Genomic DNA, 15233 nt, shown 5'->3' with positions numbered 1-15233 from the left:
ATAGCTTGCTGCTAGTGCGGGTATCCCACCACCCATGCTGGAGTACAGCTTTCATTTAGTAAGAACATGAGCAGACAAGGCAAATGCGACCATTATATTGGACTCACAAGATTATAACAAATGAATGGGGGATCTTCCAAGTAAATCCATTTACAGAAACTTCACAGAGATCCAACGTACAAGACAATCAAATCGACACAAGCACTACCAAAGTAAACTAGAATGAATTCTGACACGGCCAGAAGACCCATCTCACAAGTTCCACAGGCACCAAAAAAATTTGGTGCTCTGGAGGTCCACAGAGAGGCCTTTCCTCTACAACCAATTGTGAGTACCATTAATTCACCAACGTACGGTCTAGGCAAGGAACGGGCCCCAAAGCTCCGACATTTGGTCAGCTAAACATAATAGTACATTAACGACAATAGCAATTCGGTGAAACATTTAAAACAAAACTGTATCTCGGCCACAGAAATTATGGTTAGCTTCAATGTCAAGTCTTTATTCATGATTGTACCTATACACGACACCATGAACAGGGACGCATGGCACCCGATATCTGCGATCTTGTGCTCCACTGTGTTTAACGAGCACCTTTTTCAGGCGGAAAGGGAAATTTTATGAACAGAGAGGTGGAGTAGCAATGGGCTACCCGCTTTCGCCTATTGCAGTACACATCTTTATGGAAGAATTTGAAGAAACAGCATTCCAGTCTGCACCATTACACACAGATTAATGGCTCGGAGATATACAAAGTACTTTTATCATCTGGCCACATGGAGAGGAAGAGCTACGAAATTTCCAACAGCACCTCAACCATCAGCACGAAGTATCCAATTTACTATAGATATGGAAAAGAATCGCGTACTGCCTTTCCTCGGTGTGGACGTTTACAGAAATCCTGATGGATAACTGGGCCATAGATAAAATAATAAGCCAACACGTGCTCACTGGCACCTGCATGCCACATCCCAATATCACCCTACACAGAAGAAACCAAAACTGCTCTCAGGATCAGCAATGAGGAACATCTAAAGGGTGAACTACAAAACCTCCAGTCCATTTTTTGTGCCAATGGTTAGGGAGTGAATGTACTACATAAAACTATAGTGACAATGTATGAAGGCTATAGAGGATAGCAAAAGAAAGCACAAAACATTGCTCGATTACCATATGTTCAAAGTGTCACTGAACCAGTGGGCAAAATTCTCCATTGAGCAGGCATCAATCGAAATTTGCGTGGCCCCAACAGGATGATAGATGTTCCTCACACAACAAAACGCACAGTTGACAAACTACATCCTGCTGGAGTTCACGAAATCAGTTGCAAATGTGGATTGGTGTATGTATGTGAGATGGGCGACGTATCAGCACACAGGTATCTGAACATGAATGACACATCCGAGTATGACATCACACCTGGATCAGTGCAGCAAACAGTCGATTTTGGTAAAGCAAGCATGTTGTGGAAACAGCTCTTACATTCAGGAGGAAGAAGAGGGAGGCAATAGAAACAGTCAGCCCACTGGCCAGTACGAATAGACAAGATGGGCACCGACTTCAGACGTCTTGGTTGCCAACAATAACAGCACTACAGGACAACAGTTAACTTGAAGCCACATACAGAGGCGCACAGGAGACTGCAGTGGCTGTAGGTTAGGTCACGTTACGTTATCACATATTGGCACACTTCAGACAGCACTAAAATTCAAGGAAAAGACACCACATCATAGTTGTCGCCTGCTTTTCCATTACCTGATATCCACAAGTCCCAACCAGTAATGCAAACATCAAACAAAATGTTGGGTTTTCACCTATGAAAAGAAATAATAGAAACACCAATAACTATTTCTAACATCGCTCCCCTTCATCCTAAACAGCCTATCAGAATTACACAACAGCCAAGCATGCTGGTATATTGAAAATAGTGGTTCCTCACTCAGCAGTAAACAAACCACCCGGAAGAAAGTCACTTCCAATGAGGACCGTACCATCTGTGGTCTTATATTTCTTCACAATGTCGTCACAAGCCCACAAAAATTTTAATGAATGTTTTACAAATACTGAAACGGAGGAACGAAAAGGTATTCTCCTGAGCAACTGTAAGGCATTTTCAACCAGGCCAGGTTTGTAAAGATTACTGAGTCAAAATAAAGTTGAAGGATCATCACTGTTTTCCAAGCAGCCTCATATCACTCCAGTTACAAAAAAAACAAGTGGTGAGAAAAAACATTCAGTACATGGTCTCAAGGGGGATAATTGAATGGTCAACCAACAGGTATAATAAACCACTTGTAGTTCATGGAGAATAACGGTGATTTCAGGATGGTGCTGGAAGCAAGTATGTTGAATGAATTTGAAGTAAGAGAGAGTGACAGACTAGCTAACATAGATGAAATTTTGCAAACGTTCCACTCATGTACATTTCTCACATCTTTTGATATGACTTGTGGCTATTGGAATATCACTTTGGCCAAGGGATCTAGGCCATGCACACAATTCTTACATCAAGGTAAGTGTTTAGTATACTGTGTGATGCCATTTGCTCTGTACTAGTCTGTGTGCGTTTATCAGAGCTGTTGACAACGTGCTAGGTGCGAAATTAACTGATGAAATAACAGTCTCTACATAACCTCATAGTGACTGCAGAATGCTTCAAACACTGTAATTTCCTCAATGAAGTGTTGAGAGCCATGTATAGAGGAGGTATGAAACTAACTTCTGTAAATCTGAAGATGTAAAGAAGAAAATTTCATTTGTGGGTTACAGGATTAACAAGGAAGGCGTACAGCCACATGCAGAATAGCTTGCTGCTAGTGCGGGTATCCCACCACCCATGCTGGAGTACAGCTTTCATTTAGTAAGAACATGAGCAGACAAGGCAAATGCGACCATTATATTGGACTCACAAGATTATAACAAATGAATGGGGGATCTTCCAAGTAAATCCATTTACAGAAACTTCACAGAGATCCAACGTACAAGACAATCAAATCGACACAAGCACTACCAAAGTAAACTAGAATGAATTCTGACACGGCCAGAAGACCCATCTCACAAGTTCCACAGGCACCAAAAAAATTTGGTGCTCTGGAGGTCCACAAAGAGGCCTTTCCTCTACAACCAATTGTGAGTACCATTAATTCACCAACGTACGGTCTAGGGAAGGAACGTGCCCCAAAGCTCCGACATTTGGTCAGCTAAACATAATAGTACATTAACGACAATAGCAATTCGGTGAAACATTTAAAACAAAACTGTATCTCGGCCACAGAAATTATGGTTAGCTTCAATGTCAAGTCTATATTCATGATTGTACCTATACACGACACCATGAACAGGGACGCATGGCACCCGATATCTGCGATCTTGTGCTCCACTGTGTTTAACGAGCACCTTTTTCAGGCGGAAAGGGAAATTTTATGAACAGAGAGGTGGAGTAGCAATGGGCTACCCGCTTTCGCCTATTGCAGTACACATCTTTATGGAAGAATTTGAAGAAACAGCATTCCAGTCTGCACCATTACACACAGATTAATGGCTCGGAGATATACAAAGTACTTTTATCATCTGGCCACATGGAGAGGAAGAGCTACGAAATTTCCAACAGCACCTCAACCATCAGCACAAAGTATCCAATTTACTATAGATATGGAAAAGAATCGCGTACTGCCTTTCCTCGGTGTGGACGTTTACAGAAATCCTGATGGATAACTGGGCCATAGATAAAATAATAAGCCAACACGTGCTCACTGGCACCTGCATGCCACATCCCAATATCACCCTACACAGAAGAAACCAAAACTGCTCTCAGGATCAGCAATGAGGAACATCTAAAGGGTGAACTACAAAACCTCCAGTCCATTTTTTGTGCCAACGGTTAGGGAGTGAATGTACTACATAAAACTATAGTGACAATGTATGAAGGCTATAGAGGATAGCAAAAGAAAGCACAAAACATTGCTCGATTACCATATGTTCAAAGTGTCACTGAACCAGTGGGCAAAATTCTCCATTGAGCAGGCATCAATCGAAATTTGCATGGCCCCAACAGGATGAAAGATGTTCCTCACACAACGAAAGACACAGTTGACAAACTACATCCTGCTGGAGTTCACCAAATCAGTTGCAAATGTGGATTGGTGTATGTATGTGAGATGGGCGACGTATCAGCACACAGGTATCTGAACATGAATGACACATCCGAGTATGACATCACACCTGGATCAGTGCAGCAAACAGTCGATTTTGGTAAAGCAAGCATGTTGTGGAAACAGCTCTTACATTCAGCAGGAAGAAGAGGGAGGCAATAGAAACAGTCAGCCCACTGGCCAGTACGAACAGACAAGATGGGCACCGACTTCAGACGTCTTGGTTGCCAACAATAACAGCACTACAGGACAACAGTTAACTTGAAGCCACATACAAAGGCACACAGGAGACTGCAGTGGCTGTAGGTTAGGTCACGTTACGTTATCACATATTGACACACTTCAGACAGCACTAAAATTCAAGGAAAAGACACCACATCATAGTTGTCGCCTGCTTTTCCATTACCCGATTTCCACAAATCACAACCAGTAATGCAAACATCAAACAAAATGTCGGGTTTTCACCTATGAAAAGAAATAATAGAAACACCAATAACTATTTCTAACATCGCTCCCCTTCATCCTAAACAGCCTATCAGAATTAGACAACAGCCAAGCATGCTGGTATATTGAAACTAGAGGTTTCTCACTCAGCAGTAAACAAACCACCCAGAAGAAAGTCACTTCCAATGAGAACCGTACCATCTGTGGTCTTATATTTCTTCACAATGTGGTCACAAGCAAACAAAAATTTTAATGAATGTTTTACAAATACTGAAACGGAGGAACGAAAAGGTATTCTCCTGAGCAACTGTAAGGCATTTTCAACCAGGCCAGGTTTGTAAAGATTACTGAGTCAAAATAAAGTTGAAGGATCATCACTGTTTTCCAAGCAGCCTCATATCACTCCAGTTACAAAAAAAACAAGTGGTGAGAAAAAACATTCAATACATGGTCTCAAGGGGGATAATGGAATGGTCAACCAGCAGGTATAATAAACCACTTGTAGTTCATGGAGAATAACGGTGGTTTGAGGTTGGTGCTGGAAGCAAGTAAGTTGAATGAAGTTGTAGTAAGAGAGAGTGACAGACTAGCTAACATAGATGAAATTTTGCAAAAGTTCCACTCATGTACATTTCTCACATCTTTTGATATGACTTGTGGCTATTGGAATATCACTTTGGCCAAGGGATCTAGGCCATGCACACAATTCTTACATCAAGGTAAGTGTTTAGTATACTGTGTGATGCCATTTGCTCTGTACTAGTCTGTGTGCGTTTATCAGAGCTGTTGACAACGTGCTAGGTGCGAAATTAACTGATGAAATAACAGTCTATGTAGATTACCTCATAGTGACTGCAGAATGCTTCAAACACTGTAATTTCCTCAATGAAGTGTTGAGAGCCATGTATAGAGGAGGTATGAAACTAACTTCTGTAAATCTGAAGATGTAAAGAAGAAAATTTCATTTGTGGGTTACAGGATTAACAAGGAAGGCGTACAGCCACATGCAGAATAGCTTGCTGCTAGTGCGGGTATCCCACCACCCATGCTGGAGTACAGCTTTCATTTAGTAAGAACATGAGCAGACAAGGCAAATGCGACCATTATATTGGACTCACAAGATTATAACAAATGAATGGGGGATCTTCCAAGTAAATCCATTTACAGAAACTTCACAGAGATCCAACGTACAAGACAATCAAATCGACACAAGCACTACCAAAGTAAACTAGAATGAATTCTGACACGGCCAGAAGACCCATCTCACAAGTTCCACAGGCACCAAAAAAATTTGGTGCTCTGGAGGTCCACAAAGAGGCCTTTCCTCTACAACCAATTGTGAGTACCATTAATTCACCAACGTACGGTCTAGGCAAGGAACGGGCCCCAAAGCTCCGACATCTGGTCAGCTAAACATAATAGTACATTAACGACAATAGCAATTCGGTGAAACATTTAAAACAAAACTGTATCTCGGCCACAGAAATTATGGTTAGCTTCGATGTCAAGTCTTTATTCATGATTGTACCTATACACGACACCATGAACAGGGACGCATGGCACCCGATATCTGCGATCTAGTGCTCCACTGTGTTTAACGAGCACCTTTTTCAGGCGGAAAGGGAAATTTTATGAACAGAGAGGTGGAGTAGCAATGGGCTACCCTCTTTCGCCTATTGCAGTAGACATCTTTATGGAAGAATTTCAAGAAACAGCATTCCAGTCTGCACCATTACACACAGATTAATGGCTCGGAGATATACAAAGTACTTTTATCATCTGGCCACATGGAGAGGAAGAGCTACGAAATTTCCAACAGCACCTCAACCATCAGCACGAAGTATCCAATTTACTATGGATATGGAAAAGAATCGCGTACTGCCTTTCCTCGGTGTGGACGTTCACAGAAAGCCTGATGGATAACTGGGCCATAGATAAAATAATAAGCCAACCTGAGCTCACTGGCACCTGCATGCCACATCCCAATATCACCCTACACAGAAGAAACCAAAACTGCTCTCAGGATCAGCAATGAGGAACATCTAAAGGGTGAACTACAAAACCTCCAGTCCATTTTTTGTGCCAACGGTTAGGGAGTGAATGTACTACATAAAACTATAGTGACAATGTATGAAGGCTATAGAGGATAGCAAAAGAAAGCACAAAACATTGCTCGATTACCATATGTTCAAAGTGTCACTGAACCAGTGGGCAAAATTCTCCATTGAGCAGGCATCAATCGAAATTTGCATGGCCCCAACAGGATGAAAGATGTTCCTCACACAACGAAAGACACAGTTGACAAACTACATCCTGCTGGAGTTCACGAAATCAGTTGCAAATGTGGATTGGTGTATGTATGTGAGATGGGCGACGTATCAGCACACAGGTATCTGAACATGAATGACACATCCGAGTATGACATCACACCTGGATCAGTGCAGCAAACAGTCGATTTTGGTAAAGCAAGCATGTTGTGGAAACAGCTCTTACATTCAGGAGGAAGAAGAGGGAGGCAATAGAAACAGTCAGCCCACTGGCCAGTACGAACAGACAAGATGGGCACCGACTTCAGACGTCTTGGTTGCCAACAATAACAGCACTACAGGACAACAGTTAACTTGAAGCCACATACAAAGGCGCACAGGAGACTGCAGTGGCTGTTGGTTAGGTCACGTTACGTTATCACATATTGACACACTTCAGACAGCACTAAAATTCAAGGAAAAGACACCACATCATAGTTGTCGCCTGCTTTTCCATTACCCGATTTCCACAAATCACAACCAGTAATGCAAACATCAAACAAAATGTCGGGTTTTCACATATGAAACGAAATAATAGAAACACCAATAACTATTTCTAACATCGCTCCCCTTCATCCTAAACAGCCTATCAGAATTAGACAACAGCCAAGCATGCTGGTATATTGAAACTAGAGGTTTCTCACTCAGCAGTAAACAAACCACCCAGAAGAAAGTCACTTCCAATGAGAACCGTACCATCTGTGGTCTTATATTTCTTCACAATGTGGTCACAAGCAAACAAAAATTTTAATGAATGTTTTACAAATACTGAAACGGAGGAACGAAAAGGTATTCTCCTGAGCAACTGTAAGGCATTTTCAACCAGGCCAGGTTTGTAAAGATTACTGAGTCAAAATAAAGTTGAAGGATCATCACTGTTTTCCAAGCAGCCTCATATCACTCCAGTTACAAAAAAAACAAGTGGTGAGAAAAAACATTCAATACATGGTCTCAAATGGTATAATGGAATGGTCAACCAGCAGGTATAATAAACCACTTGTAGTTCATGGAGAATAACGGTGGTTTGAGGTTGGTGCTGGAAGCAAGTAAGTTGAGTGAAGTTGTAGTAAGAGAGAGTGACAGACTAGCTAACATAGATGAAATTTTGCAAAAGTTCCACTCATGTACATTTCTCACATCTTTTGATATGACTTGTGGCTATTGGAATATCACTTTGGCCAAGGGATCTAGGCCATGCACACAATTCTTACATCAAGGTAAGTGTTTAGTATACTGTGTGATGCCATTTGCTCTGTACTAGTCTGTGTGCGTTTATCAGAGCTGTTGAGAACGTGCTAGGTGCGAAATTAACTGATGAAATAACAGTCTATGTAGATTACCTCATAGTGACTGCAGAATGCTTCAAACACTGTAATTTCCTCAATGAAGTGTTGAGAGCCATGTATAGAGGAGGTATGAAACTAACTTCTGTAAATCTGAAGATGTAAAGAAGAAAATTTCATTTGTGGGTTACAGGATTAACAAGGAAGGCGTACAGCCACATGCAGAATAGCTTGCTGCTAGTGCGGGTATCCCACCACCCATGCTGGAGTACAGCTTTCATTTAGTAAGAACATGAGCAGACAAGGCAAATGCGACCATTATATTGGACTCACAAGATTATAACAAATGAATGGGGGATCTTCCAAGTAAATCCATTTACAGAAACTTCACAGAGATCCAACGTACAAGACAATCAAATCGACACAAGCACTACCAAAGTAAACTAGAATGAATTCTGACACGGCCAGAAGACCCATCTCACAAGTTCCACAGGCACCAAAAAAATTTGGTGCTCTGGAGGTCCACAAAGAGGCCTTTCCTCTACAGCCAATTGTGAGTACCATTAATTCACCAACATACGGTCTAGGGAAGGAACGTGCCCCAAAGCTCCGACATTTGGTCAGCTAAACATAATAGTACATTAACGACAATAGCAATTCGGTGAAACATTTAAAACAAAACTGTATCTCGGCCACAGAAATTATGGTTAGCTTCGATGTCAAGTCTTTATTCATGATTGTACCTATACACGACACCATGAACAGGGACGCAAAGCACCCGATATCTGCGCTCTTGTGCTCCACTGTGTTTAACGAGCACCTTTTTCAGGCGGAAAGGGAAATTTTATGAACAGAGAGGTGGAGTAGCAATGGGCTACCCACTTTTGCCTATTGCAATAGACATCTTTATGGAAGAATTTGAAGAAACAGCATTCCAGTCTGCACCATTACACACAGATTAATGGCTCGGAGATATACAAAGTACTTTTATCATCTGGCCACATGGAGAGGAAGAGCTACGAAAATTCCAACAGCACCTCAACCATCAGCACGAAGTATCCAATTTACTATGGATATGGAAAAGAATCGCGTACTGCCTTTCCTCGGTGTGGACGTTTACAGGAAGCCTGATGGATAACTGGGCCATAGATAAAATAATAAGCCAACCTGAGCTCACTGGCACCTGCATGCCACATCCCAATATCACCCTACACAGAAGAAACCAAAACTGCTCTCAGGATCAGCAATGAGGAACATCTAAAGGGTGAACTACAAAACCTCCAGTCCATTTTTTGTGCCAACGGTTAGGGAGTGAATGTACTACATAAAACTATAGTGACAATGTATGAAGGCTATAGAGGATAGCAAAAGAAAGCACAAAACATTGCTCGATTACCATATGTTCAAAGTGTCACTGAACCAGTGGGCAAAATTCTCCATTGAGCAGGCATCAATCGAAATTTGCGTGGCCCCAACAGGATGAAAGATGTTCCTCACACAACGAAAGACACAGTTGACAAACTACATCCTGCTGGAGTTCACCAAATCAGTTGCAAATGTGGATTGGTGTATGTATGTGAGATGGGCGACGTATCAGCACACAGGTATCGAACATGAATGACACATCCGAGTATGACATCACACCTGGATCAGTGCAGCAAACAGTCGATTTTGGTAAAGCAAGCATGTTGTGGAAACAGCTCTTACATTCAGGAGGAAGAAGAGGGAGGCAATAGAAACAGTCAGCCCACTGGCCAGTACGAATAGACAAGATGGGCACCGACTTCAGACGTCTTGGTTGCCAACAATAACAGCACTACAGGACAACAGTTAACTTGAAGCCACATACAGAGGCGCACAGGAGACTGCAGTGGCTGTAGGTTAGGTCACGTTACGTTATCACATATTGACACACTTCAGACAGCACTAAAATTCAAGGAAAAGACACCACATCATAGTTGTCGCCTGCTTTTCCATTACCCGATTTCCACAAATCACAACCAGTAATGCAAACATCAAACAAAATGTCGGGTTTTCACATATGAAAAGAAATAATAGAAACACCAATAACTATTTCTAACATCGCTCCCCTTCATCCTAAACAGCCTATCAGAATTAGACAACAGCCAAGCATGCTGGTATATTGAAACTAGAGGTTTCTCTCTCAGCAGTAAACAAACCACCCGGAAGAAAGTCACTTCCAATGAGAACCGTACCATCTGTGGTCTTATATTTCTTCACAATGTGGTCACAAGCAAACAAAAATTTTAATGAATGTTTTACAAATACTGAAACGGAGGAACGAAAAGGTATTCTCCTGAGCAACTGTAAGGCATTTTCAACCAGGCCAGGTTTGTAAAGATTACTGAGTCTAAATAAAGTTGAAGGATCATCACTGTTTTCCAAGCAGCCTCATATCACTCCAGTTACAAAAAAAACAAGTGGTGAGAAAAAACATTCAATACATGGTCTCAAATGGTATAATGGAATGGTCAACCAGCAGGTATAATAAACCACTTGTAGTTCATGGAGAATAACAGTGGTTTCAGGTTGGTGCTGGAATCAAGTAAGTTGAATGAAGTTGTAGTAAGAGAGAGTGACAGACTAGCTAACATAGATGAAATTTTGCAAAAGTTCCACTCATGTACATTTCTCACATCTTTTGATATGACTTGTGGCTATTGGAATATCACTTTGGCCAAGGGATCTAGGCCATGCACACAATTCTTACATCAAGGTAAGTGTTTAGTATACTGTGTGATGCCATTTGCTCTGTACTAGTCTGTGTGCGTTTATCAGAGCTGTTGAGAACGTGCTAGGTGCGAAATTAACTGATGAAATAACAGTCTATGTAGATTACCTCATAGTGAGTGCAGAATGCTTCAAACACTGTAATTTCCTCAATGAAGTGTTGAGAGCCATGTATAGAGGAGGTATGAAACTAATTTCTGTAAATCTGAAGATGTAAAGAAGAAAACTTCATTTGTGGGTTACAGGATGAACAAGGAAGGCATACAGCCTCATGCAGAATAGCTTGCTGCTAGTGCGGGTATCCCACCACCCATGCTGGAGTCCAGCTTTCATTTAGTAAGAACATGAGCAGACAAGGCAAATGCGACCATTATATTGGACTCACAAGATTATAACAAATGAATGGGGGATCATCCAAGTACACCCATTTACAGAAACTTCACAGAGATCCAACGTACAAGACAATCAAATCGACACAAGCACTAGTAAAGTAAACTAGAAAGAATTCTGACACGGCCAGAAGACCCATCTCACAAGTTCCACAGGCACCAAAAAAATTTGGTGCTCTGGAGGTCCACAAAGAGGCCTTTCCTCTACAACCGATTGTGAGTACCATTAATTCACCAACGTACGGTCTAGGGAAGGAACGGGCCCCAAAGCTCTGACATTTGGTCAGCTAAACATAATAGTACATTAACAACAATAGCAATTCGGTGAAACATTTAAAACAAAACTGTATCTCGGCCACAGAAATTATGGTTAGCTTCGATGTCAAGTCTTTATTCATGATTGTACCTATACACGACACCATGAACAGGGACGCAAAGCACCCGATATCTGCGCTCTTGTGCACCACTGTGTTTAACGAGCACCTTTTTCAGGCGGAAAGGGAAATTTTATGAACAGAGAGGTGGAGTAGCAATGGGCTACCAACTTTCGCCTATTGCAGTAGACATCTTTATGGAAGAATTTGAAGAAACAGCATTCCAGTCTGCACCATTACACACAGATTAATGGCTCGGAGATATACAAAGTACTTTTATCATCTGGCCACATGGAGAGGAAGAGCTACGAAATTTCCAACAGCACCTCAACCATCAGCACGAAGTATCCAATTTACTATGGATATGGAAAAGAATCGCGTACTGCCTTTCCTCGGTGTGGACATTTACAGAAAGCCTGATGGATAACTGGGCCATAGATAAAAGAATAAGCCAACCTGTGCACACTGGCACCTGCATGCCACATCCCAATATCACCCTACACAGAAGAAACCAAAACTGCTCTCAGGATCAGCAATGAGGAACATCTAAAGGGTGAACTACAAAACCTCCAGTCCATTTTTTGTGCCAACGGTTATGGAGTGAATGTACTACATAAAACTATAGTGACAATGTATGAAGGCTATAGAGGATAGCAAAAGAAAGCACAAAACCTTGCTCGATTACCATATGTTCAAAGTGTCACTGAACCAGTGGGCAAAATTCTCCATTGTGCAGGCATCAATCGAAATTTGCGTGGCCCCAACAGGATGAAAGATGTTCCTCACACAACGAAAGACACAGTTGACAAACTACATCCTGCTGGAGTTCACCAAATCAGTTGCAAATGTGGATTGGTGTATGTATGTGAGATGGGCGACGTATCAGCACACAGGTATCTGAACATGAATGACACATCCGAGTATGACATCACACCTGGATCAGTGCAGCAAACAGTCGATTTTGGTACAGCAAGCATGTTGTGGAAACAGCTCTTACATTCAGTAGGAAGAAGAGGGAGGCAATAGAAACAGTCAGCCCACTGGCCAGTACGAACAGACAAGATGGGCACCGACTTCAGACGTCTTGGTTGCCAACAATAACAGCACTACAGGACAACAGTTAACTTGAAGCCACATACAGAGGCGCACAGGAGACTGCAGTGGCTGTAGGTTAGGTCACGTTACGTTATCACATATTGGCACACTTCAGCCAGCACTAAAATTCAAGGAAAAGACACCACATCATAGTTGTCGCCTGCTTTTCCATTACCCGATATCCACAAGTCACAACCAGTAATGCAAACATCAAATAAAATGTTGGGTTTTCACCTATGAAAAGAAATAATAGAAACACCAATAACTAAATCTAACATCGCTCCCCTTCATCCTAAACAGCCTATCAGAATTACACAACAGCCAAGCATGCTGGTATATTGAAAATAGTGGTTCCTCACTCAGCAGTAAACAAACCACCCGGAAGAAAGTCACTTCCAATGAGGACCGTACCATCTGTGGTCTTATATTTCTTCACAATGTGGTCACAAGCCCACAAAAATTTTAATGAATGTTTTACAAATACTGAAACGGAGGAACGAAAAGGTATTCTCCTGAGCAACTGTAAGGAATTTTAAACCAGGCCAGGTTTGTAAAGATTACTGAGTCAAAATAAAGTTGAAGGATCATCACTGTTTTCCAAGCAGCCTCATATCACTCCAGTTACAAAAAAAAAAAAAATTGTGAGAAAAAACATTCAGTACATGGTCTCAAGGGGGATAATTGAATGGTCAACCAGCAGGTATAATAAACCACTTGTAGTTCATGGAGAATAACGGTGGTTTCAGGTTGGTGCTGGAAGCAAGTAAGTTGAATGAAGTTGAAGTAAGAGAGAGTGACAGACTAGCTAACATAGATGAAATTTTGCAAACGTTCCACTCATGTACATTTCTCACATCTTTTGATATGACTTGTGGCTATTGGAATATCACTTTGGCCAAGGGATCTAGGCCATGCACACAATTCTTACATCAAGGTAAGTGTTTAGTATACTGTGTGATGCAATTTGCTCTGTACTAGTCTGTGTGCGTTTATCAGAGCTGTTGACAACGTGCTAGGTGCGAAATTAACTGATGAAATAACAGTCTATGTAGATTACCTCATAGTGAGTGCAGAATGCTTCAGACACTGTAATTTCCTCAATGAAGTGTTGAGAGCCATGCATAGAGCAGGTATGAAACTAACTTCTGTAAATCTGAAGATGTAAAGAAGAAAATTTCATTTCTGGGTTACAGGATTAACAAGGAAGGCATACAGCCTCATGCAGAATAGCTTGCTGCTAGTGCGGGTATCCCACCACCCATGCTGGAGTACAGCTTTCATTTAGTAAGAACATGAGCAGACAAGGCAAATGCGACCATTATATTGGACTCACAAGATTATAACAAATGAATGGGGGATCTTCCAAGTAAATCCATTTACAGAAACTTCACAGAGATCCAACGTACAAGACAATCAAATCGACACAAGCACTACTAAAGTAAACTAGAATGAATTCTGACACGGCCAGAAGACCCATCTCACAAGTTCCACAGGCACCAAAAAAATTTGGTGCTATGGAGGTCCACAAAGGGTCCTTTCCTCTACAACCAATTGTGAGTACCATTAATTCACCAACGTACGGTCTAGGGAAGGAACGTGCCCCAAAGCTCCGACATTTGGTCAGCTAAACATAATAGTACATTAACGACAATAGCAATTCGGTGAAACATTTAAAACAAAACTGTATCTCGGCCACAGAAATTATGGTTAGCTTCAATGTCAAGTCTTTATTCATGATTGTACCTATACACGACACCATGAACAGGGACGCATGGCACCCGATATCTGCGATCTTGTGCTCCACAGTGTTTAACGAGCACCTTTTTCAGGCGGAAAGGGAAATTTTATGAACAGAGAGGTGGAGTAGCAATGGGCTACCCGCTTTCGCCTATTGCAGTACACATCTTTATGGAAGAATTTGAAGAAACAGCATTCCAGTCTGCACCATTACACACAGATTAATGGCTCGGAGATATACAAAGTACTTTTATCATCTGGCCACATGGAGAGGAAGAGCTACGAAATTTCCAACAGCACCTCAACCATCAGCACGAAGTATCCAATTTACTATGGATATGGAAAAGAATCGCGTACTGCCTTTCCTCGGTGTGGACATTTACAGAAAGCCTGATGGATAACTGGGCCATAGATAAAAGAATAAGCCAACCTGTGCACACTGGCACCTGCATGCCACATCCCAATATCACCCTACACAGAAGAAACCAAAACTGCTCTCAGGATCAGCAATGAGGAACATCTAAAGGGTGAACTACAAAACCTCCAGTCCATTTTTTGTGCCAACGGTTATGGAGTGAATGTACTACATAAAACTATAGTGACAATGTATGAAGGCTATAGAGGATAGCAAAAGAAAGCACAAAACCTTGCTCGATTACCATATGTTCAAAGTGTCACTGAACCAGTGGGCAAAATTCTCCAT

The sequence above is a fragment of the Schistocerca cancellata genome, chromosome 5, assembly GCF_023864275.1.
Source record: "Schistocerca cancellata isolate TAMUIC-IGC-003103 chromosome 5, iqSchCanc2.1, whole genome shotgun sequence".
Lineage (NCBI taxonomy): Eukaryota > Metazoa > Arthropoda > Insecta > Orthoptera > Acrididae > Schistocerca > Schistocerca cancellata.
This window is presented reverse-complemented; position numbering follows the sequence as displayed.